Genomic DNA, 25,616 nt, shown 5'->3' with positions numbered 1-25,616 from the left:
TGTTCAACCATGTCCATTGAGCTCAGAATGGAGAAATTATAAGTACAGCTATGTTCAAATTTGCAATGGCGCGCTCACTGTTTGTCGGTAGCAGCAACAGTCCGGTTATTTAATGGCAACAGTTCATTTTATATTTATAATAAAAATAGTTAACTAAAATAATTTAAAATTTGAACACGGCATATTGGATAAACAATATAAATACAAATATTGTATGGCATTCTTACTAGTTACGTATTTTACGACTGTTTAGTTTAAAGTAATAAAAGTTGTTATATTATACTTATACTACGCCAATGCTATATTAAAAATTTCATGAAATAAAGAAATCGAAATATGAAAAATGACATTGAATTATGAGCTATTGTAAAATGTGTTTTATAATGTTGTTATAATATATATATATATATTTATATACACACATATTAATAATACTAGAAAATCTAATTACTGGAAAAATATAATAATACATGTCTGTTATAACATGGTTAAAATATAAGATAATTCAATGTTTGCATAAAAATATTTCTGTTTAGAGAATAAATATATTACATATAATGATACGATTATTATTTTTAAACTTAATAAAAAATAATAAAGAATACAATGTTTTGCTCTCATATAATTTTTTTTTTTTAAGTTACGTCTAGTAAATTCAATATATGACCGTAAATTTTTTTTTTAAAATAAGAAAAATAAATTAAGGATCTCTTAACAGATATGTTCTTTTCGAAAATGAAAATTCAGCATATTTTTTATCAAATTGTATTATTAATATATTTTGCTCTCAAAACGTATTTTAAAACAAGACGGAAATATCTCTCATTATTAATATCCATCTTTAGTTATTTCATATTTGTAAAGTAAATTAAACGATTGCTTTTGAATACAATTGAGTAAACTTATGATTTCATATACAAATATAATATAATATACCTACCCTATGGTCAATAACGTTAAATGTACACACAATGGTTAATGGTTTTTGAAGCTACATTAGCACAATATTATCTTTCTACACACAAAATAAGAGAAATAATCATTCGCCTTTTAATATTAAACTATTTTCTCTTATTGTGAGTAAGTTTAGGTGCTAGAATGCTAGATGATAACAATAAAATTTAGGTATTTACAAAAACACTTCATTAATATGCACTATGTAGTCACATCAAAGTAGAAAATTCGATTGAACTAAAACCATATTTCTGTGTTTGCATATATCCAGTCGTACATATTATATACATTATACACAATATGTTTTCGTCACAATTTGCATTGTCTAATATAGAGAAACAAAGAATTTTCATGAGAGATACCACGTTTTGTTTTAATTTTTACACTTCTTTTAGCACAGTACATTTTTTACAAGGATTAAAAAATTATTTATTTTTTGTTTTTAAATTGTAAATATGATATTTTAACGTAGAAGTAATTTAATTTATTGACTAAAAGGATTACACATATTTAAATTAAAAAAAAGACTGAACCTGACTTTGTCCCCACAGCTTCTATTACGAATGCTTATATATAACTCTATGTAATATGACACAATGTATTTATTATTTTTTCCTGGGCCACTTTCTTACATTTAATATAATTATTAAATTATAATACTCATATCGCTAAAATGAAAAATATTTTTATCAAAACAAATAATTAAGTTTAAGTATACATTTATAATAATTGTAACTGGTAATTCGATATTGTAAATGTATTCAAAAATTGTTCATTATATAATTCATGAGATGAATTCCTGTTCAATATACATTGATACATTTATAAATTTTGTTATTAATGGAAGTACCAAGGTAATTTATAATCTTTTTTGTTTCTGAAATTGACCTTTTACATGTCACATAGATGATCGTAATTATTAATGATAATTAAAACAGTTTCAAATATTCTCTATGGGAAATACATCAATATTGAATTGTTGTTTTAATTTAATAAAATATTTTCTTCGATCCACGTTTAGCATAATTTAGGTGATTGATGAAGAATTTAATACTTGAACTATAATACACATTTTTGAAAGATTGATTTAAGCTCTTACCCTACACATAAGTTAAACATATGTGTACAAACAAAAAATTACAATGATAACAATTTTAATTAAATAAATTACATGCATAAGTAACAATAAAGTGAACATGTTTGTTCTATGTGTATCTATAATTAATAATTGCATACTTTTAAAGAAAGGATATATAAAAACGTAAAATGTTCTAATATAATTAAATTAAAACTCTTAATCAGTTCAACCACACTACTAACTATATACTGATATGAAAATATCATTAGTCACATCATAAAAAATACATAATATAATACAAGTCGACTATAGTATAGTTTAGTGTTTTTGAATTAAACGAAAGTGAAATAGTTACATTTAAACGGGCTTAACACAATTGCACACTATTTACCTTTTTACCCGAAAAAAAAAACATAACACGATTGCGCACTTTTTACTTTTTTGTATTTGAAAGAAATACAACACAATTGAGCACAAAATTAATTTAATTTGATATTGTAGGTTTAAATGATTATAGTTTAAAATCTGAACTAGGTGTTTGGTCGAAACAATTTTTTTCACTTAGTTTATTACCCTTGGAAGATGTAAAAGATGCTTTTGCTTATGTAATTGAAAATAGCCCTTCTGATCATTTTGAATTTACTGATTATATACCCAATAACTATAAATCATCTTATAACGCTTTTTCACCGATTTTATTTTAACTGAAGCTGAATCTTTAACAGAAGTAAAAATTAAAGACAATTAGGTAAAAAGTACGCAATCGTGTTGTGTTTTTTCTAGGTAAAAAGGTAAAATTTCGCGCAATTGTATTGCACCGCATTTAAACAGATATAATAAAACAAGTTTTGAATTCTAATGTAAATATATTCAGAATGATGATGATTATATACATAAAGGGTTTTTGATTATTGTCACTAAAAATTAAAAATGTACTTAAATTCCTTTATTTAAATATCATTAATAATAAAAATATTTTTCTAGCTGTGCTTTTAAACCCCTGCCTATCCAAGGTATTTTAACTATTGAAGATTAAAATAGGTGTTTTCTATTTTCGATCCATAACTTCTGCTAACTTTATTGACGCTTTGGTATTTGATGATAAGATTGAAATAAAAATTTTCTTGATTTATATTATATTTTCTATTAAATTACTAAAAAATTGCGTTAAGTACCAACCATACAAGTTTTAAGTGCTATTAATAATTGTCAATAATGATTTAAAAATTCTACATTTTACTGCATGGTCATATTTTAATGAGTATAGTATAACGTTATGTAACTACTTAAATATTTAAAAAAAATATAAGACAATTTTAATAAATCTAGCCGTATTATAGTAGTTTATACTACTGATAATGTTTTTTAAATGATCCTTTAGGCAATACAATTAATTATTAAATTACGTTAACAACATAACTTGAATAATTATTATAATATAGGATAAATTTGTTTTAGTTTGAGGTTAGCGATTTTTAAAAGTTAGTTTAATTTTTAATGTCAAACGAATAATTTATTATTATATCTCATATATATATATATATTATATAATGTTAAGTGATATATATATTTTAATGGTTTTTATTACCAACTATATTTTAGCAGTGGATTATTTTATCTACGTTATAGCCTTTTAACTAATATTTAATAATAGCGATTTTTATGTAGGTTGTATAAAACTGAAATTTAAAAAAAAAGTATGTTTTAAAATACGAAATAAGAAACTTTATGATGAATTAAAACAAAAACGAATCTTTTAGTTTTTATTAGATATAATAACATATTTTAAATCTATAAATAAAATAATTAATTCAATAAACGTGAAGTAAAAATAAAAGCAGGAGAAAAAAATGTTAATATCGGTTGAAAAATAAAATAGAAAAGATGATTTATAAATTATACTTATTTAATGATTAATAAATTAGAAGAAAGTATTAAAGAACTAAATAAAAATAAAATATTCACACTTCTGTGGCTTGTGAGTATGCAACTATAATTACATATTATAATCAAGAATGAACAATTGATATTTTTAGTTTTGTTTTTATCAGTATACTAGAAAAATAAAATAAAATGTTATTTTAAATTATTAAATTTTTAAATTTTTAACTTGATATGGAAAAAGTAAAAATAAATTTTTTATTGTTTTATTGACATCAATATTTTCAAAGAAGTAAGGAAAACCTAAGTGAAGTTGAATTGAAAAAAAAAATAATTGAAGTTAAAAAAAATATCTATAGAACTGATTAATTTTATTGTAAAAATAATTAATGACAACACTTAATTAAATTCAAATTTATTGCAAAATACTGAAATTCTACATTTAACTAAATATTAATCATTTTTAAAAGTTGTTGTACTTAAAATAAAAAATATTTTAAAAATTGATAATACAACTTTTTAGTGAACATTTTATTAATCTATCAGCAAATTTCAATTTTAGCATGTCAATATTTATTGATGTTCGTATGGTTTAATGGTTTTCTATCATACACATAATATCTGACGCTTGTCGAAATTACGTAAAAATCACAAAAATTCGATAACCCACTTGTAAATTACAAAAACAAATGTAGAACCCAACTAATGCGTAGTACCAGAAATAATTTGGGATCCAATATGTATACAAATTTAATTTTGGGACTCAACTTGTATGCAGTCAAATTATTATTCATTGTGGAAGCTTTCGGTTACCAGTCAAATAAAAATACCATACCGTAAACATTGAACATATGTACCATAATAATTTAATAATAAGCTAGGAAGAAAATACGTGGAAAAAAATCAAAAACAAAAATCAATTTAATATGTATATATACATAAACTATACCTATACACAACATATATCATAAATTACTTTGATTTGAAAAATTTTGCAAATACCATGCATGCAAAATTAAAAAAAAATTAAGAAAGTTGCTCGGCTCTATAGTAGATGGTAGGTATGGAGTTATCTAGTTATTGAGTAAGGTCACTTCAATAGATGTGTTAAATTTGAATTAAAATATATTAAATTATTTTACGTATTATACATAAAGCGAATCTGACCTGTCTGTCTATATCACAAAGAATGTTTTATTTTTTTATTTATGATACTATCCATATTTTTATTTTTTACTGTGAATATAATACGGTAGATTGAACGATATCAATAACGGTCCATGATATAAATAATTTATAATTAATTTAAATATTTTGGAAATGTCATTAAATATAGTATATAATATTATTATACGTAAAAGTGTCGAATAACCTAAAATAATATTTTTGAAATACTATAAAATAACTAAAATTTATATTTTTCATTTAAATTTAAACTTTGAATGTCTATATGAATTTAATACATGCATTTATTTTTATTTTTTATTATTTTAGATCGCTAAAAAATCAATTTCTTTTGAACTTTTTATCATATGTTCAAGCTTTTTATCTAGAATTTTTGGTAAGACAAAAAGAATCCATGAAAAGTCAATAAATAGCATAATAAGAACAAAAACTTTAAATTCTAACAAATCTATTAAATACAAGTATGAACATTATTCTAAATCTTTAAATTAACTACAAATAATACTTAGTTTTGAATTTCAACAACAAAACATAATAAATCTACTATTAAATGCCTATTTACCTTTTTTTCTCTAATTACTTTATAAAGTACTGAAAACATTAATTTTTATTCTAAAAAATTCAATTATATTAAATTTGATACCAGCATCATCCATCAAAAATGATAATCTAAGCATCTCTACTCTAAAAGGTAATGATTTTGGATAGACACAAAAACACAAATCATTGTATAAACAATATATTAAATTATAAAAATAATCAAAAATTTATAATATCAGTTTTGTAAGATTTTGACGAAAATTCAAGCTTTTAAAAATTTAAAACGAGATCAGTTTACGAGTATATTATAATACTGAAAGATTTTTTTGTATAAAATTTTTTTATAATTTAAATATTCAATACATATAAGTAATAAAAAAAGTTAAGATTAATTAAAAATTTTAAATGAAGATGTAATATTATGAATAAAAAAGTAAAAAAAAAAACTGTGAAAGTCTTTTAATAGTTGTTTGCATACCTAGTCATTAATTAACAGACTTGAATAGATGTGCTAAATTTTAATTAAATGATAAATCACTGCATAGGAAAAATTATTCTGAGTGGAGACCATCAGAAGATAGTATATAATATAACTAAATTAGTGGTTTATAAAATATAACAGTTATTAAAACAAATTACATATATTTTATGTTTATTATAAAAAAGTTATTTCGTATAATATTACTAGCTGTTACTAACTTAGAATACGTCAATGTTGGTGTACCTAAGGACGGTATGTAAATGTTCTCACTATAAAATAATAGCTTTTAATATTTATATATATTTTGAAAATTATTTTATGTTTACAAAATATCTAATAATAAAACGCAAAAGAAAGTTTTTGAATTCCTTACGAATAATATTTTTTGAATCACAAAAGGTTAACTAAAATCGTCATTTTTCGATAAGTTTCATTGAAATTGAAAATTTAACTTTAATTATATAGCTATAAAAAAAAAAAAAAATTGTACACTTGAATTTTTGAGATTTCTAGAATTTATGCAGGTAAAACTTTTGAAGAATCCTGAGTTGAATATCTAAACTTTTACTATTAAAACTACATTTTTGTCATACAACATTAGCCAGTTTCTGTACATAACACATAACATATTATATACAAAAAGTACTTTATTATTTTAAGATTAAAGTATTTCAATAAACTGTTCACTTATTAAAATTCAATAAAAGTTATTAAACATATTACATTTTTATATAAAATATAATGTTATGTTTAAAGGTTTTTAAGATAATTACTGAGGGCAGATGGCTTATAAGATTACGCAAAGTATACAGTTCGTTTTATAATATTTTATTTATTTTTTATTTTTATGTGTAGATTGATATTTAAATGTAATAATTAGAAAGTATTATTCAGGTATGGATTGTACACTTCACACGTTTATATCATCTTCCTATTTTCGTCATATCGTTTATCTAAGTTTTAATCACGTATGTTATTTAAGTGAACGGTATATACTATAATCTTTAAGCAACAATAAATTAGCTGAATATTCAAATTTATAAGATCCATAGGGATAGTAGACAAACACGTATATGATATATAAATATATACACTACTTGTGTGTTCCACTTATATCAACTTAACTCTTATTAATTCCCTCCCGAATATTACAACTCGTTATAAAATAGGTCAGGATATAGTGATTATTCTGTTAATTAATGAACGTTAGAATCTTTTCTGTGGTTTGAATAAGTGCTTTTTGTAGATTAAGAATTGTCACTCTCTTTTGATTTTAAATCCATCAATAAAATATTTTGAGAAGTAACTGAAAATGTATATAGTATAATGTATGTATCTAAAAGTAGGTTTCAAAATTTTAACTTTGGATCATCAAATTCTTATTCTTACTATAACACACTTTATGCTAACTATAATAAAATAAAAAAAAAAATGTTTATTATTTTTATATTATCTACAGAGTATTCAATCGTTTTACCAAATTATAATTTAAAAAAAACATATTATATCATTATGAAACTCTTGACGTAAAACAGTAAATTTTTTATGATATTTTAAAACTAAAAAGGTTTACAAATAATAGTATGCGGTTATAGCAACATGTATACATGTTTTTAATTTTTAAAAACCATTATTTAAATTTCTTAAATTTTCATTTAATGATGTTTAATATTAATTTATTGTTACAAAATATAAATTATAAAAACTGAATATATATTTTTCCCATATTTTCTATCGACAAAAAAAAATAAATAGTGTTTGAAATTATAAGTTTAAATAAATAGTGAATGATAAATACAAATATTTATATTTATGTATATATAAGTAGGTGATACCGTTTTTAGCTCAAATATTGAATTGAGTTTTTTTTTTTCATTTATAATATCACTATCTGAATACAACTCAAACATTTAATAAACTGTTATATATTGTACAATATTTTATGTATTATAAGTATTTTAAGTATATATATCCTTTAAATGTAGAATTATTTTTAAAAAATCATAAAACATAATATTGGAAATAAAATAAAAACTTATCAAAATATTATAAAATTGAAAATATTCCACTTAATTAAAAAGATACTCATTACTCATTGCATTAATCTTTCTAATTTTCATCTTAATCTTAATTTCTCATTAGATTGGATACCAATTTTGTATTAAAAGATAATTTTTATTCCTCTAGTATTCGTATTTCAATTTTGAATACTCCTAAGTGACCTAAGTTTACTTTAAGATACGTTTTTTATCACAGCGTTCAAATATATCATTTTTTTTCTTTCAAAGTAATGTATTAATTAATTCACTTTATCATTCAGCAAAAGATGAAAATTTATGACATTATATATTACATTACATAATTATTTAATTTAACAAATTAAACCTAACTTATAACTATCTATTACAGTTTACAACCGTTTTCACGAGTATTAATTTTTTATTAAAAATATCGAATACACACACATTTATCATAAATAAACAAGATTTATTCTATCTTAAAAATAATACTTACCTAAGAGTTCTGTGTATATTATTATTATATATAAGTTCCATTAATGTATGATTAAATTATTAAAAAAACGATGTCTAACTAAATATACTTTGTGGTACAAAATACAATATTTATGTTTTCTTTATTGGTTAATACCTCTGTAGTCTTTATATTTAAAAGTTAATCATCTTACATCTTTGTTTAGGTAAGGCATTATTTGTGTTAAACGACGATAAGGTTATATATATATCCAAATAAATAATATGAAAAAAAAGTATTATATTATATTTAAGGGTAGTGTATTTCACTTAAAAAATAAACAACTGGGCGTGGCTGGTTAAAACTATAAGGATGGTTGTTTAACAAATTTGTATGTAAACGCCTTCCAAATTGACTACAAAAAAAAATTAAATAGAAATTTCTTAATAATATCAGTTTTATAATTTAGATATTATTATACGAGGATAATACATAATTGATTGTTATATTCATAACACAAGCTATACCAGAGGTGGTTAACCTATTATACAATATATTATGCAATGGCCCAATAGCTTCAGATGAAATTGTATAAATATATATATATTATTGTAAAGTAAATATTATATATTTATTGTATTTTTATGCGCATTTTCATTTGTTTTTTTATTTTTTGGGACAATGAAGAAAAATATTAGTCACCACTGACTTGTATAATGATATAATGATTTACTTTACTGTCATTTAAAATATATTTTTTTACTTATTACAATTATTTGGTGAATAAATTACATACTAAAAATGGCATTTAACTCTTATTCAGTTTACCTTATAATGATAAGTAGTCATGAAAAAATCAAATTCGAAATATTATTTTTTAACTGACTTAATTTTGTAGAAAATGCGAGGAATAGCCATGAAAAATGTGTAAATATTTATTGTATATTGTATTTCTTAACATTCAATAAAATCATTGTAATAAAATGAATAATCAGTGTCAACTGTTCAATTTATAAAATGTATTTATATATTTTATTTTAATTATGACTTTTTTATTCATAACTATTGTAATGTTTATCTGTATTTCATAAAATTATAATGAATGGAATTTTAGTTATTATGATTTCGGTAAATACAACGAAAATATTTACATATAATAATGACCTTTTTATGAAATATATTTACTTTTATTACAACATATTTTCTATGTATTTATTACTATAATAATAACACATTGTCCATACAATCATTATGCACATCCATTTAGGACTTAAAAAAATAGTAAGTGTATGAGAATTTATGTTGTGTAGAGATACGTACAAAAATATTCTTTTTAGAACTATTACTTCAATAACCGTTATAGGACGTCAAATTAATAACAAATAACTGATGAGGGAGGATCACGACAACACCGAAACAATGATGGCGAACAACAATATTAACAAGCAAATAATAGTAGGCGGATCTAACATAGGTATCCGCGAATGTACTATAATTATTGTGTGATGCTATAATATTATTAAATTATATATATATATATATATTAATAAAATTATAAAGCTTACTAAATTTCAAATATTAAAAAAAAATTGAAAGTTAAATAAATGTCATGTAATGTTTAGACAACTTGAAGTAAAAAACTGTAAGCTATAACTAAGTTTATACTTAACTAGTGAGATATGTGTAGGATTGCTGAATTGCTGATAGAATTTGCAGTGTGACCTTGGTTTTATTTTTTTATCTAATTTTAATAATATATAAAGTAAATATAAAACTTATATTAAATACAATAAAAATAATTCAACGGGTTAAAAAAAAAAAATCAAGGAATTAATTTAACTAAGATGAGAAGCTTTGTATTGAAAGTCATATTAAAAGTTTACTGTTCTCGTTTTTAGTCAGCCGGCGGCTGATCTCTCCCAAAACCGATGTCAAATCAACCAGAATTCGAACACACGATTGAAGTGTAGTGAACAATGTAATAAGAGTTAAATAGATCACAATTACACTTAACGCCGCGCCGTCGACATTAACACTGGCACTGTGCAAACGACTGAAAGGTCATTCATGAGTTTAACTAAATACGACGCGTTTGTGAAATTGTTCGTAGTTTGCGATCTTAAAAGTGACAAATATCGTAGCGAAACATCCAATCGGTTGTTGTCGGTATTGGAATAAATTACTCGTGCCGTCGACCAAGCCACAGAAAAAATAAACACCTGCAAGACTTGAAATTCAGTTGAAAATGACGTGTATGTGGATCATTTATCAACACGTCACCAACCATGTTATAGTGTGACTAGGATACATATGACACCCAGTAATATCTGAAGGCAAGTTAGACGCATTATTAATTATTATTTACAATATAAATGCGCACGAGTACACACACACATATGCGCGCGCGCGCAAATACACACACTAACATTAACTTTCTTGAAATTCACTTTCAATGTGGTCCGCCACAAACTCATTAAAAACGGTCAGCATCAAACGCTACATTATGCATACTACATTATGTAGGTAGGTACTTATGTATTTTATTTATATCAAAGTATTGTTTAAGTAGTTCTTGAATAATTTAATATTATATTATGACCTATGTTGGATTTATTTACATTTATCTGCAAACGAAAATTATGGTTACATAACATTAAATATTAAAACTCTATATTTCTATGTTCTGTATGATACAATATAATTATAATATAGTATGGAATTATATCCTTTAAATATGACTTGAGTTTAGTTTATCTTGATTAACTGCTATCAATTCAATATTAAGCAATTAATATTAAGTAGGCATACAATAATGTCCTGACGTGTTTATTTACATAATTCACACAATACATTAAATATAGATAGTCAATTTTAGACTCCAATTAAATTATTAAGCTACCAAGTTACGCGAAGCAATATGACTTAAATCATTTAATTAGAAAACAAGTCACATTTAAAATAATTTATCAATTAAAGAAAATAAACTTAAAAATAAAAAAATATCTAATGTAATACATTTTTTTTTTTTTTTTTGTATATACTAAAACTAATACTCTAAACTCCATAATATTTTACGCAGATATAATATTCATAATTTCAAGATTCATAGTGTAGTTAAGATATATTGCTGTTAGAACGGTACCTTTATTATGTACCTATTATTATCTTTTATGGTTAACACTTATCTGGGTAAAAGGATAACTTGAAATGCTACGGTTAGTATCATAAATGTAGAAAATCGAGTTTGGATAGCACTTTAAAAAAGTAATTTTTCGATTTTCTCAATATTTCCTCCAAACATTATAAAAATAACCGTAAAATGTTGAAAGTCAGAAAGCGCTTGTTCAAACAAACTTTGTTCTGAATCTTCTTTCAAATGTGATGATTTATCATTGACCTTATCATCCAAATATAATATTCCATTACATATTTACACCAAACTATACTGTGTTGAGGTATAAACGAGTCTTCAACCTCATATTTTGATACAACACATCCATTGGGATTCGAAAAAATGTTGACAAGTATATGTTTTAATTTAGTTTGAATAATACGTTTTGATGATTGATTAAAGAATATTTTTTATTCACAGTTTTATTAAACCCTTTTATTATTATTATGTTTATATTTCAATTTTCTGAAAGCTTTAATCGATGAAACAGTCATGGAAATATGCAATAAACTTATAAGTTTGAACTAAAATAAACTTTACAGTATAATACTTTTGATTTGAGCTATGACAATATATTCAATTACTATGATAAAACGCAAAGACAACTTTAAGAACTGCATAAAAAATAATTAAAATTAGTTTTTTTTTTTAATTGCATTATTTAACTGTAGGTATATTTTAAAATATTATTAAATTTAAATAAATAACACGTTTTTGAAATTGTTTTAAATAAACGATTAAAACCAAAATATAATTTAAGAATAGATTTAAATATTTTAAATTTTTAACTCTCAAACAATCACAAATTTATCAAAGAAGAAATGTCATTAAGAGAAAAACTAATGTGAAATACATATGTCAACAAGTTTTTTTATGAAACAACTATAATTTTAATATGTATTCAGTATGTCAGTATGTAATTAAGTTACCAAACATAGTATTGTTTATATTATTATTATTTCAAATTGCATTATTTATTTTATTTTACTCACTTAAAAAAAAAAAAAAAACGAATTCAATATTATGTATATCATTAAAAATGTTAAATAATAAACCAGATGTGAAGTTTTAAGTTTTAAATTTCCAAAATACTTTAACTAATAACCATAAAAAAAAATGTAGACTTAGGTTTTGTGTGTGTGTGTGTGTGTGTGTATTATACAGTAACACTAAAACATAGCTAAGACATTTTTGAACTGCATCTTGAAATATTTTTTATTCATAACATATAACAGTGATATTTGTATGAACTTTAACATATTGTATACTTACAATGAAATCAAATATTGTGAGTGTCTAATTCTCTCTCTAGGTCTTTTTATTCATATGATCATCAATAATTTATCCATTTAACTCGTTATGCGTAGAGAAAAAGAGGGGTAAAATAACCATACAGGGTTTCTGCAATCGCATATTTATTCAAGCGAAAAAATCGGGATTTGCATTGTTTTATAGGCAAGCATTTTCTCTTTAACGACTCTACGTCCAATGTTTATAAGCAGAAACTCGAATGACAAACATCAAAATTGCTTTATAAAGATCTTATTCGTATATTTTACATTTTTACTATAATATTTATAACTCAAAATACTATTTGCGACCAAAATGCATATTTTAAGATCAAAATAGGTAATAACGACGAGTACACCTAATAATGACAAACTATCTAAACTAGATTCACTAAATCAATGACGTTTACAATATTACATTTACACATGCACATGTAAAGGTACATTATAAATTATAAATAAATGTATAAAATTAAACTTGTCTGGCTTTCAAAACAAAGAAACATGATTTAATATTCACATTACATAAAAAAAATACTATGTAGTAAATAAATTAAACCATAAACCTTAAAATTAACTATGTTAAGTTTGTATTAAGTACCAGGTTTTTGTTTTTTTTTTTTTATTTTGTACTGCATATAATATATATATATATATATATATAAATGAATGTTTGCTTTGGTTAGAATAACTGTTTTAAAAAAATTACTTCATGTAAACCTACAAAGTGCGTGGCGCGTCTACCATAGTTCATAAATATGTCGATTGAAAATAAACGTATTTTGTGACAACTAAAATTTGTCTAAAACAAAAACAGTCAGTTATATCTATTGATCTGCTATCGATAGTATGTATATGTAAATAATGTGTGTCACTCGTGTTCAGCATTTTAAATTGCATTTAAAATCGTATGACTAGTAAGCGACGCAATTTAAAATGTTTAAATATTTAAATAAAATTGAAATTTGCATTAAATATACCGAGGGTAAATCACGTATAGTTAGATTAATCGACGTGCAAGGGTTGTGTGTATAGGTATGTATAATATATGAATATAGTATGATAATGTTTTTTTGAAGTCACCGAAAACAATATTCTACAAATTTTTAAAGGAATTTAGGATGAGCAAAAACCTACAACTGGGCTTATTTTCAAAGCGAAATCCAAACAAAACTTCTCAACTATTACTTTTTCATGATGCAATACCCAAAACTACTAGTTCACACATCACAGGTAAGCTTCAACATTTTTATAGTACCTATTTAAATTTATGTTTACTAACAAATTACATTTTGTTTTTAAATAAAGTAAAAGATATAAAGATCATTATCACAAATGTAGATATTTATTGTGATTGATATACTAATAATTTATCATAGACATAGAACATATTTAAAAATTTTATATTTATAAATTTAATATAAACTGTGTTTTAATTGCAAACTATAATTTTATAGCAATTTTGTATAATAAAATTCAGTTAATCATCTAATTTGGTTTTTTCATAACAGGACTTCTATGGGTTAAAATGTTCAGAAAAAAATTATTTTATGCTTAAAAATGCCTGAATAAACTTTGAACTCATTACTTTATAAAGTAATTGTCTCTTGTCTGGTTTTTAGATTAACTAATTGACCTAACTTACCTAGCTGACCACGAAAACAATTTTATTATTCTTAATTATAATTCAAAAATAAATACTATTTACTTTATTTCATGTAAACATTAAAACTTTCAATTAATTAATATAACACTTTTTAAATATTCGATAAATATTTCTCATTTATATTTATAATAAACAAATATATAGTTATTTAAATGTAGATTATTATATTTGACTATATTGACACTCGAATTATTGAGGATGAAAATATTTAATGGTATTATCTAATTAAGCATAAAGACGTTATTATATTTACTGTTTAATCTTTATATTTAACACGTTTTCTCAACTACATAGAAATAATTAAATAAACTAAAATAATTACTCATCAACCTTATTTAGGTATTTAACTATCTAACTAATTAATTAAAATGTTCATCTTGTATTTTAATTTGTGTTTATATTTAATAAAAGGTTGTTCTTTGATATTCGTCGCTCTACATAAATTTTATTTGTAAATATTTAATATTAATTTTATTATTTTTATAATTATTTATAGTTTAATTTATCAAGTTATATAAAATTATATAAGAACCAACTGTTCTACAGTTATATAAAAAATGATACATATCGCTAACCTATGTAATTAAAAATTACTGCTATAAATAAGAAATACAGTGTATCATATAAGTATACGTATTTATTTAAATATGTAATAATATTTTAGCTTATAAGTACTTTTAGGTTTACTATTAATCGGTTATAGCAAATTTATTACAACTTATGAATAAGACTGTGTTATTAAAATTATTTATTTGTTGTAAGTTTTAATATTAAAAACTGTTTATTTTATTTAAATTGATTAAAGCGTTAAGTGTAAATTTTAAATAAAACTTTTATTTTCCAATTTATCATGTCGTTTCTTGCTCTTTGAAAACTTTTTTTTTTATCATGATTAAATAATAGGCGTTAAGTAAAAAATACAAAAATGTACAATATTATTAAAACTTGTTAAAAGTAAAACAATTAAAATCAGTATTTTTTTGAAATCATCCGTTATAAAATACCTATAAAATTTGGATTTTTTACCTAAAAATGACTAGATGATAAAAATATTAGTAGTATTAAAACGTACTTATATGATGGTCGAATAATATTGGTCGATTCATTTTTATTGAGTATGTGACACTATAAAACATTATTAATTCTGAAAATCAATCACTTCAATTTTTAAATATTATCTTATAGCATAAATAATTTATCCATATAGATATAACATTCGAATATATTAAGTCATTAAAAATTTTATTAAATAATTGATTTTATAAGGTTATTAATGAAATTAATTTTTTAAAGTAAAAAAGGTAATTAATTTAATGGCAAGCATTTTACTATCGAATTTATAATAAATTACAATTTTAACACACACAACATAATGACATTCCCGTATTCATAATCATAAAGGACAACTATAATTTATTGTATGAAACGTGATTCGTGTGACAGGGTAGGTGGTATGTTAAGCAACGTAATAACGTAATATTTTATTAAATTTTCTATGTAGTTATTATATCGGCTTAAGCTAAATAAAAATAATATTTAATTTAGACTGTAGGCATTAAAGCGTTACAAGATGATCAAATTTTTTAACTATATTTATTCATATTTGTGTTTTTGTACGTTTTTTCGCAACACACGTCAATCCATCGACATTTAACTTGTTCATAAATATTCATATATCAAATTAAATTCTTAAAGTTTTTTTTATATGGTAATATTATAACTAAATATATATATATATATATACTTTAATATTAATTAACTTAATTGTGTCTCATAGGTAATTAACTTATAAAATATTATAATTTAATAATGAAATAATATAATGTATAATATTTTCCACCCTTCCTTATAACCTTGTTAATGCAGATACTTCTTTTATTTCTTCTCTTCTTAACGACGCAGTTGACGTTCTCGACCTTCTGCATTAGTTACATTCTAAGTTCTTCCTTACCCCACAAATTACCACGCACTTCTTACGTTTCATCACATTCCTCCTTGCATGATTACAATCGTCTTTTACATAGAATGCCTTGTTAACTCAATAATTTATTTTAGTTTTTTGGCTTATACCTATACTATTTATGATACATTTTACACCTCATTAAATATATTATAGCGTAAAATAATAAATCAATTTATTTAATACTAACTTAAAATATTACTTATGATTCAAAATTCACGTTGAAAATTTAGTTCCATTATATGTATTTTATTATTACTAAATATTTTAATGAACCTAGTAGGAAATTTAACTTATCTGATTAAATTATTATCAGTATATTTACATAATATTTATAATATAATTTAAATTATTTGAATTAAAATTCCATAAATAATAAAAGTATACATAATTTTATTTTGTTTTTTAAATTTATAATAACCATATTTTATATAAATAAAATTTATATAATTTGTGAAAACTTCAATAACTGTAAATCGTATACATTAAGTTAGGAACTATAAAAATGCAAAATATATAAGTTATCTGTATATTATATTTACATTATTTAACATTTTATCGTTTCTTAGATTATAAATGCATATTTAGTTTAATATATTAAAATTACATTTTTTGTTATAGCTTAACATAATTTAACTAATAACTTTGTAAGATCTTTTTTTTTTTTTTTACTTATGTCTTGTAGTAAAATACCATAATACCATCAGATTATAAATCATTATATTATATAATGTATACTTGTAATATTTTAATAAAAATAAGTTTTAAATTTAAATTTACTTAATTTAAAAATTATTCTTCACTACTACATTGTTGGAAAATTTAGTTTAATTTGTTAATAAAATATTAGTTTATATATGAATATAGCAGTATATTCATTTCACAAAATGTACTAAAGTTTCTAAATTTTATTTTATTTTCAAACCTAAAAAATTAATTACATAAGTAAGAAAATTATTGTGAAATTGTCTTCGTTTATTAATTAGAAAAACTTCCCTACTAATAAATTTACTATTATTTTGTTAAATGTATTACGATTAAAGTTTTATTCATAAATACAAATAAAACAATACCTGTAAATGCCTAACTAGATAAGGTAATATAAAATTAAAAATAATAATATATTTTTAACATATTACTAAAATTATAGACACGAATCATAACTATTGTATTTTCTTATTAAAATATGAAAAATATAATATAAAATATATTAATGAATTTGAATACATTCATATTATGTTCTGTATTTACTTAAACGTCTTATTCTTATGAAATATTTTATGAAAAAAAAAATTATCAAAATCATAGGTCAAATCAACCATGCTACACACGCGCAATATTTGTTATAAATGTAATACACCATATAGATCATAATAAATATTAATTATTACATTAGTTCAATAAAAACTTCAAAGAATACATAATACTGTAAATTTTATTATTATTTATTTGGACATTGTAAACAAAAGGGATATTAATCCCTATAAGCTATTGCGGTGACCAAGCGTCTAGCCAATGTACAAAGTTCATGTTATGGCGTAATTTGTACGTAACCTTTGTGTAGATATGATCCACTTAGTCACTAACCCAAAGACATAAATCTGCGTAGTAAATGGTGGACACTAGCTATTTTTTCAATTTCGACAAAACCTCGGCAATGTATGGCATTTATTTATATTTTCAGCGTTTCGAGTCGGTCGGCGGGTATTGTGGTCAATGGAGTCGGGCCAAAATTGTTATCGTGTGTCGACGGGTTTTCAGAGTTCGCGGTGATTTAAGTCCTCCCGTTGAACTTTTAATGGTTTTTCAGCGGTTTTATACTCACCGGGGCCAAGAAATTTATTGCCCGCACCATCTGTCTGGACACGTTTCTAATACTAGGTGTACGCGCGCGCACACACGCCATAGATGGACTATAAATTGGAATATAACAGGGTGTTCCGCGGTCTAGGTTAGGTCGACGACGATGCCGCCGATGCCCGATACGGCTGCCACGTAGCTAATTTTGACGAAAAGGATCCAAATCATCGGGCCGGATATGTAGACGGGTGATTAATTACTCGGTTCCGAGCTAAAAGCAATAGCTGTCATTCATTATCAGGCAACGTCGAAATTAATGTCAGCCTGCAGATAAACACTGGAGGTGACCCCTTTGCATACGCACGCCGACAATTTGCGCGCACTTCTCCGAGTACCCAAATAATATGTGCGTCGTCGTGTGCAGTATGTGTAACGAGTTAGCCTTTGCCGGAAATCCCAGTTACAGACCTATCTCAATTGTATAATATAGATAGTAGATTTGCAATAATAGATACCCTTAGGAGAGCGTGTATTATACGGTAATACCATTAACAGTTTTAAATATAAATGTATAGTTGGTCAGCTACTACACTCTTTGATTATTGATAAAAAAAATACTAAAAACTAGATTCAATTGAATTAAAAAAAAAAGATTCAAATATAATTAATATTATCAAAGTGTTTATTTTATTTTTTTAGTATTTTTGTGCATTCTGAATATTTCCAGTTCAATGACTTTAGAAAAACGTATGTAATAATTGTACAAGTTTATGTAAGGCACTTAACGTGTTTTTTACAGTACATTAAATCTACAACGACATATATATTCATTTAGACGATTCAGAAACGTTTCAATAGCATTTAATTTACCTTTTATTTATGTATTTATTTTGGTTATTTAATTTTTGAACAGTGTTGATTTGTTTTTTTTTTTTATTTTGGGAAATGATCATAAAGCTCCATATACTTGAAAACCAAACTTTTAATGTGTCAAATTTTTGAACTTTGAATATAATGTATTTGCATATTTTTAATTACTTACACATTTATCATATACATAATTATTACTTATTATAAATGCCATTATATTTTTAACTGTATACATTCTTTAAAATTATAATTGTAAAATGTATTTTTCTTTTCTGAATGAGCAAAGAATAAATGATACGTATTAATGTTGTATTAGCTTAACAATAATAATATTTTATTCAATATTTTTCTATTTCCAATTTTTTTCGGGTTAAAGAAATGCTCTAAAAATGCAATACAGTCCATTTAAATAATATACGAATAAATTATAAATTGTACTTTTAAATGTAATTTTTCATTTTTCTCGATAGTTTTTTCAAGGATAATAAAAAAAACTATCCGCAATATTTAAAAAATTAAATCAAGTATGATAAGCTATAACTAAACTCAACTTCTACTGTTAATTATTTTATTAATTAGATGATATTTTTTTGTTCAATGTGATACACATTTCACCAATATACTATAAAGTTATTAATACAATGACAAAAATGCTTAATAGTTAATATATTTTTATTGTCTAAGTTGTAAACATTATAAGAACCTAAATTTAACTAAAATTAAATATATTTATAACTAATAATAATATTTTTTATCCATATGTAATATACTATAAACATAAAAATAGGGTTAAATACATTTTAGTAACTATTTGATAATTATTTTTTGTACACTTAATATTATAAAATCTATGACTATATTGTATGTACGAGCATTATGAAAACTTGTAACCAAACTTTCAAACTCTGTTGTGGATAGTTTTGATTCGATCCTTATTTAACGTTCTCACAAAGTTCAAAAACAGAGAGTAATATTCTATTACAGTTCCAAACTATAATATAAATCGAACCTACCCAAAACCGGATTTTACTAAGTCCCGGGAAAATGACTGAACCTAACTAAATACCTTTCCACTCGAACTATAGAGTATTTGTTTAAAAAAAAAAAAAAAATGTAAGCAATAGGTATTGAAATTAAATTAGTTAGGATTTAAATAGAATTTATGATAATGCGTATTATATTAAATATAAACATGCATAATTATATGATTTAATAGTACATCATATCAATAAATTTATTAGATTAGTGAATTATAGCACATAATATTTGTATATTCAATTAATGCATTTTTACATAAAACTGACTTAAATAATTATTGCAATATTATAATAAATAATAAATAGTTTGATAGATATGTAGTAGTGATATGATAATAATATACATAAAATGCTGTTCTTATATTATGTAATTACCATGACGTGTTTATAACTGTGTTGGTAATGCAATTTACTTTTACTATGTTATATTTATATTTTTTTTTTTCGAGTTGTTAGCCAGTTTTCTTATTTTTCTTTTAGATAAACACTTGATTCCAAAAGAAAATAAAAAAACCTCATATTATACAATATATATTGAAGCCCTATTGTCTGGAGGGCATTACTTATTCCCTACCAGCGTTCATTCAGAATGTGATCATGCCAGTTCGCTTAGAATTCCACTAGCAGTTTCAAAACCATAGATTCTACAAAAGAATCCAACATACGGCATTAAAAAAAAAAATATATACATATATGTATAATAATATGTTAGATTGGTTCAATAAACTGAGATATGTTGGTTTTTTCGTATATTATTTTAACGTGAAGTGATCACGTATTTATCCTAAATTATAAAAATGTAATGTTTATAAAATATTTTGTGGGTAGTAAATCTTATTGTCAATCAACTTTTTCTAATAGCTCTTAATTTTGAGTACCCGCAATTTAACCTTAATATAAAACCTGAATATGGGCTTATGTGAAATAAACCACATTAAATACTATTAGTTAATTAGTTACATTTTTCTATGATATAAACTTATTGCATGTTGATGAGTGATTGACTTTTTTCAATATAAATATTATTAACAATGCATTAAAAAAAGGTTTTAAGCTTCAAACGTGTATAAAAAACATTATATCACATTTATTTATTACGCCCAAGTGGTATAAATTGTAGATTTAATTTATAAATAAAAAAAAGCTTCAAAACATAAAAATACCTACTATTTATTCTGTAATAAGAATTAAATTAATAAAAGACTTTAAAAATTATTATTGAGAGTATTTTATTTTTTATATACATTTATAATATGTATTTTATAAAATTATTTTAACGCGCTATAAGATTTATCTTCGATAATTTAATTTTTATAAAATAATTGTATCTTTCAAATCCATAACCGTAACCTTAATATTTATTCTACGTCTTAATAGTTGAACCATAAATAATACCAAATGGAATATCATCCATTTGACGATTTCTTGTTATGGATGGTATAGAAATTATGAAATAAGGTGTTAAATATAATTTTTCGGGCTACGCATATTTTTTTTTTTTTTTTTTTTTTTTGGATTCATTGAATTTATTTCCAAGAAAATATGGTATTTATTACAATACTTAACGAGGAAATTATTTTAAGTAGCTGTCACTCTTTAGTAAGAATTCCCAACTGTCTGTCAAGTGCTGACAACCACTTAAAGTAAATTAAACTTTGATTTCGTAACAATTATATAAATCATGTGGCATATTTTTAATCTTTTAAAATTATATATTTTAATATAAGCATAACATGAGCATGACCGTAAATTAACTTAATTTAATGTGTTTTGATACTTTAATTTAATAATTTATTTTTTCAAGACTGTTATTTAATGCACGATAATTTATAACATTCTTTACAAATGCATTATGAGATAACTAATAAACGTTATCCAATTAGTTTTAACGATTTAAGTTTTATAATTGTGACTGCTACGTGAAATAGAACTTAGGTATTTTAGATTCCAAAAAATGTAATAGATAACAGTTTGAAAATCACATAGTTGTAAACACATAAAAGCGAGTGAATTTAAATATTTTTTATTATGTTAAAATTACCATACTAACATATAATTTATATAACTCAAACGTCTTTGATTTTTACATTCTTAATAGTACTAATTTAACTTATCTTTGACGTGAGAGGTGTGTTCTGCTGAATAATTGTTTATATATATATATATATATATATATATATATTTTAGTTCCAATTTAATAATTATTATTTCAATTGTACAACAGGTACGCAGTCTAGGATAAAAAAGATTCTTTTAGATATCTATGTTTTCTTTTTTATTATACAGATTATAAATCATAATAGCTTGTATTTAGTTCTCTGAATATAAAAATTTTAATTTTTCTTTATTTTTTATTGCTCATCAAAGAACGCCAGCCAACACTTGTCAACCACTCAATGAAAAATCTCAGTACTGGTGATTTTAGCATACCTAATTCAGCTTGATATTAAGTTTTAAATTCGATGATTTATTATTTATTTTAGGTTGATTATAACACACTTTAATTTGCTGGTTTCTATTTAATTTCTAATAATTCGTAGTTGTTAAAATATATCCATTAGTTTTAAATTTGTCTGAATCCATCAATATATTATGATTTGTTCAATTATTTCTAAAATGTTATAGTGACATACTTCTACACATTTTCAAAAATAAATAAGATGAAAAATATGTATACAATATTACTTATAAATAATACTTAGATATATTATTTTAATATACAATGTATTTTCTATTTTTTTCAAAATAATTACAAAAAATATAATGAAATATTTGACTTAAATCAATGTTTACTAATAATAGGTGTAAAAAAAAAAATTATTTTTAGAGTCAAATAAAAAAAAAATAATACATTACTCAACTTTAAGTTTGGGTATGGGCTTGATAGTATTTGATTTCAGTTATAAGTTTTTATTCTTTTAAAATTAAACTTAAAGTTTTGAATCTGAGTAATAATAATCAGAAGTATAATTTTAGTTTTGTAAATATAATACTTAGTGTGAGTTATGTAATAGTCAGACGTGAAATCAAAAACATGGAAACTTTTTTTAACAAAATATTATCATTTTTATGTAAATATTTTACTTTATTTATTATATGAAGAATCTCACAATGAAAATAATCAATATTGCGGATAAATGTACATAATGATATGTCAATTTAAAATAATTATTTGTACACATAAAATATATATCATGAACTTACAACTAAAAGTTCTGATTACTAACATTTGTCAGTTTTATTAAAAAGTAGTAATAAATCTGATTTTCTGAATGAATTTTAAAGACTTGGATACCTGTATTATAATATTTAGCTAGACATATAAGTTAATTGAAGAATACTTAAAAATTAACGTTTGAAATACGTTGTGAAATGTGCCGTAAAAAAACTACGTTTATATTTAAAAATAACAAAAAATGAAACGTAAAAATTGACGAAAAAAAAGTATTTACAGGATGAAGAAAAAAAACAAATAAATAAAATAATAACCGTCTGATATACACGTATCTACAATACCCTTGTCATGAGGAATAATTTAAACGTAAAACATGGTTAGCAGCTACTCACTACTAGTGTTGCGTATTTTTGCAACCGTATAAAAGATATTACGATGACAGGCGCTATTGCTTACAACTAAATCGAACAATCCGTAAAGAGACACCGGATTACACAATATTCTAGGAAGCAAATCAACGACTGTACTTCCTGTTTGTTTAAACGAACAGTGGTTTTAAAGTCTCTTTTCCGCTTACATTGGTATGTAGCGTCACCATCGGTTTAACCGCAATAAGACTGAAACACTAAAAAGTTGCGTAACGATTTATCACCAAATACAACAGCATCATCTATATAATATTACAATACGTGTATATCTAATAACATCGGTTGAGAACTATAAACATTTCTCAGATTTTTCTTATCGGTCGGCAGACAGGTCAATTTTTTTTCCATCGACAATATATTATACGTTACTTCGCACAAAACTCTACGCCGTTATACGGTTATGCGTATCTTCCTCTCTTGAATATTACTTAAATTAATAACTACCAGACTGCTACCAATTTTAGAAGAGCTTTATACAATGAGAGTGTCGTGTATAAGATTTTAGTTTATTTTTGTCGATCTACTTGTCTCACCGTAGTCGAAAAGTATTATTAATTACAGTTTCATTAGATATCAATATAAAATATTTCAAGTATCAATTTTTACTTGACCTTCTTCTTACGTTAGACAAAAAACATATAGAAGTTGGCTACATCACACGCATTTAATTATAATTTGGGTTGTTAACAATAATAATAATACGACTTAAAAGTAGTAATATGTGTACGCAGCTCTATGGCGTTATAGTCTAAAGTACACTGTCACGGTATACTTACCAAATGAATTCAATCCCCCAGCACTTTTTTACTTAAAAGGCAGTTGTCCGTGATGAGACGGCCAATCGCCGAGTAGTATACAACAACAATATGGTTTATGGTCTATGCACACCAAGCTGTCGGAAGAAATGAAATAAAATACGATTAACAATCCAAAAGGATCAGAATAAATACGACAATGTACACGGAGGTTGTATTAACGGCACAAAGGGTCCGGTCGAGATGATAGTAAATTAAATTTATCTCTTCTATAATATTATTATGCTCGAAAAACGTACACAAAACCGCGGTGACTACGAGTTGAATGGCGCAACTATAGGTTACTTAAATATTATAATCACGACGGCATTTGTGAAGACTTGTACCGTTAGATATCACGAGGTATCCCAGTCGAACCGCGATGCCTCCGAATTAGTCACTGGTCTATTTGCCCCGAGACGACGGCGGCGTCGGTAGTGCGATAGGAGCGCGCGTAGTCGGTGGGAATCGGGTGAACGTGAAACCGTTAACTACCCTCAGCTCGAAGTGCGCTGGTGCTGGATAAATATACATTCTCACACACGCAAACATTTATACAAATATATATATATATATATATATATATATATTTAAACATGTATGTATGATGTGGATGTACGCGCGCGCACTCATGTGTGTGTGTATGCATGTGTGTAACTGGGGACCATAGCGTACGGCCGTAAATCACACGGTTTTTTTTTGTTATTATTATTCTAAATAATAGAACCGATTACGCACGTGAAAGCGATCAATTATTTTGTTTTTAATTTTGTTTTTATCAAAAGGACGTTTCAAAAGAAATTTCCGTTTACATATATTCGGATTTCTATATTA

The 25,616-nt window shown here is 23.8% G+C and overlaps 1 protein-coding gene across 1 annotated transcript in view; it reads right to left on the bottom strand.

Annotated features, from left to right (window-relative positions):
- LOC112596695 (basement membrane-specific heparan sulfate proteoglycan core protein-like) overlaps positions 1-25,194 on the bottom strand; it is a 135,482-nt gene extending 110,288 nt beyond the window's left edge. The window contains exon 1 of the mRNA XM_025342464.1: positions 24,765-25,194. The gene's annotated coding sequence lies outside the window, so the exon portion shown is untranslated. The remainder of the gene's footprint in view (positions 1-24,764) is intronic.
- Positions 25,195-25,616: the final 422 nt, after the last annotated feature.

The sequence above is a fragment of the Melanaphis sacchari genome, unplaced genomic scaffold (genome assembly GCF_002803265.2).
Source record: "Melanaphis sacchari strain LSU unplaced genomic scaffold, SCAv2.0 Contig33_pilon_pilon, whole genome shotgun sequence".
In the NCBI taxonomy this organism is placed as follows: Eukaryota; Metazoa; Arthropoda; class Insecta; order Hemiptera; family Aphididae; genus Melanaphis; species Melanaphis sacchari.
The sequence above is the reverse complement of the archived record's forward strand: the minus strand, read 5'-3'. Positions and strand labels throughout refer to the sequence as shown.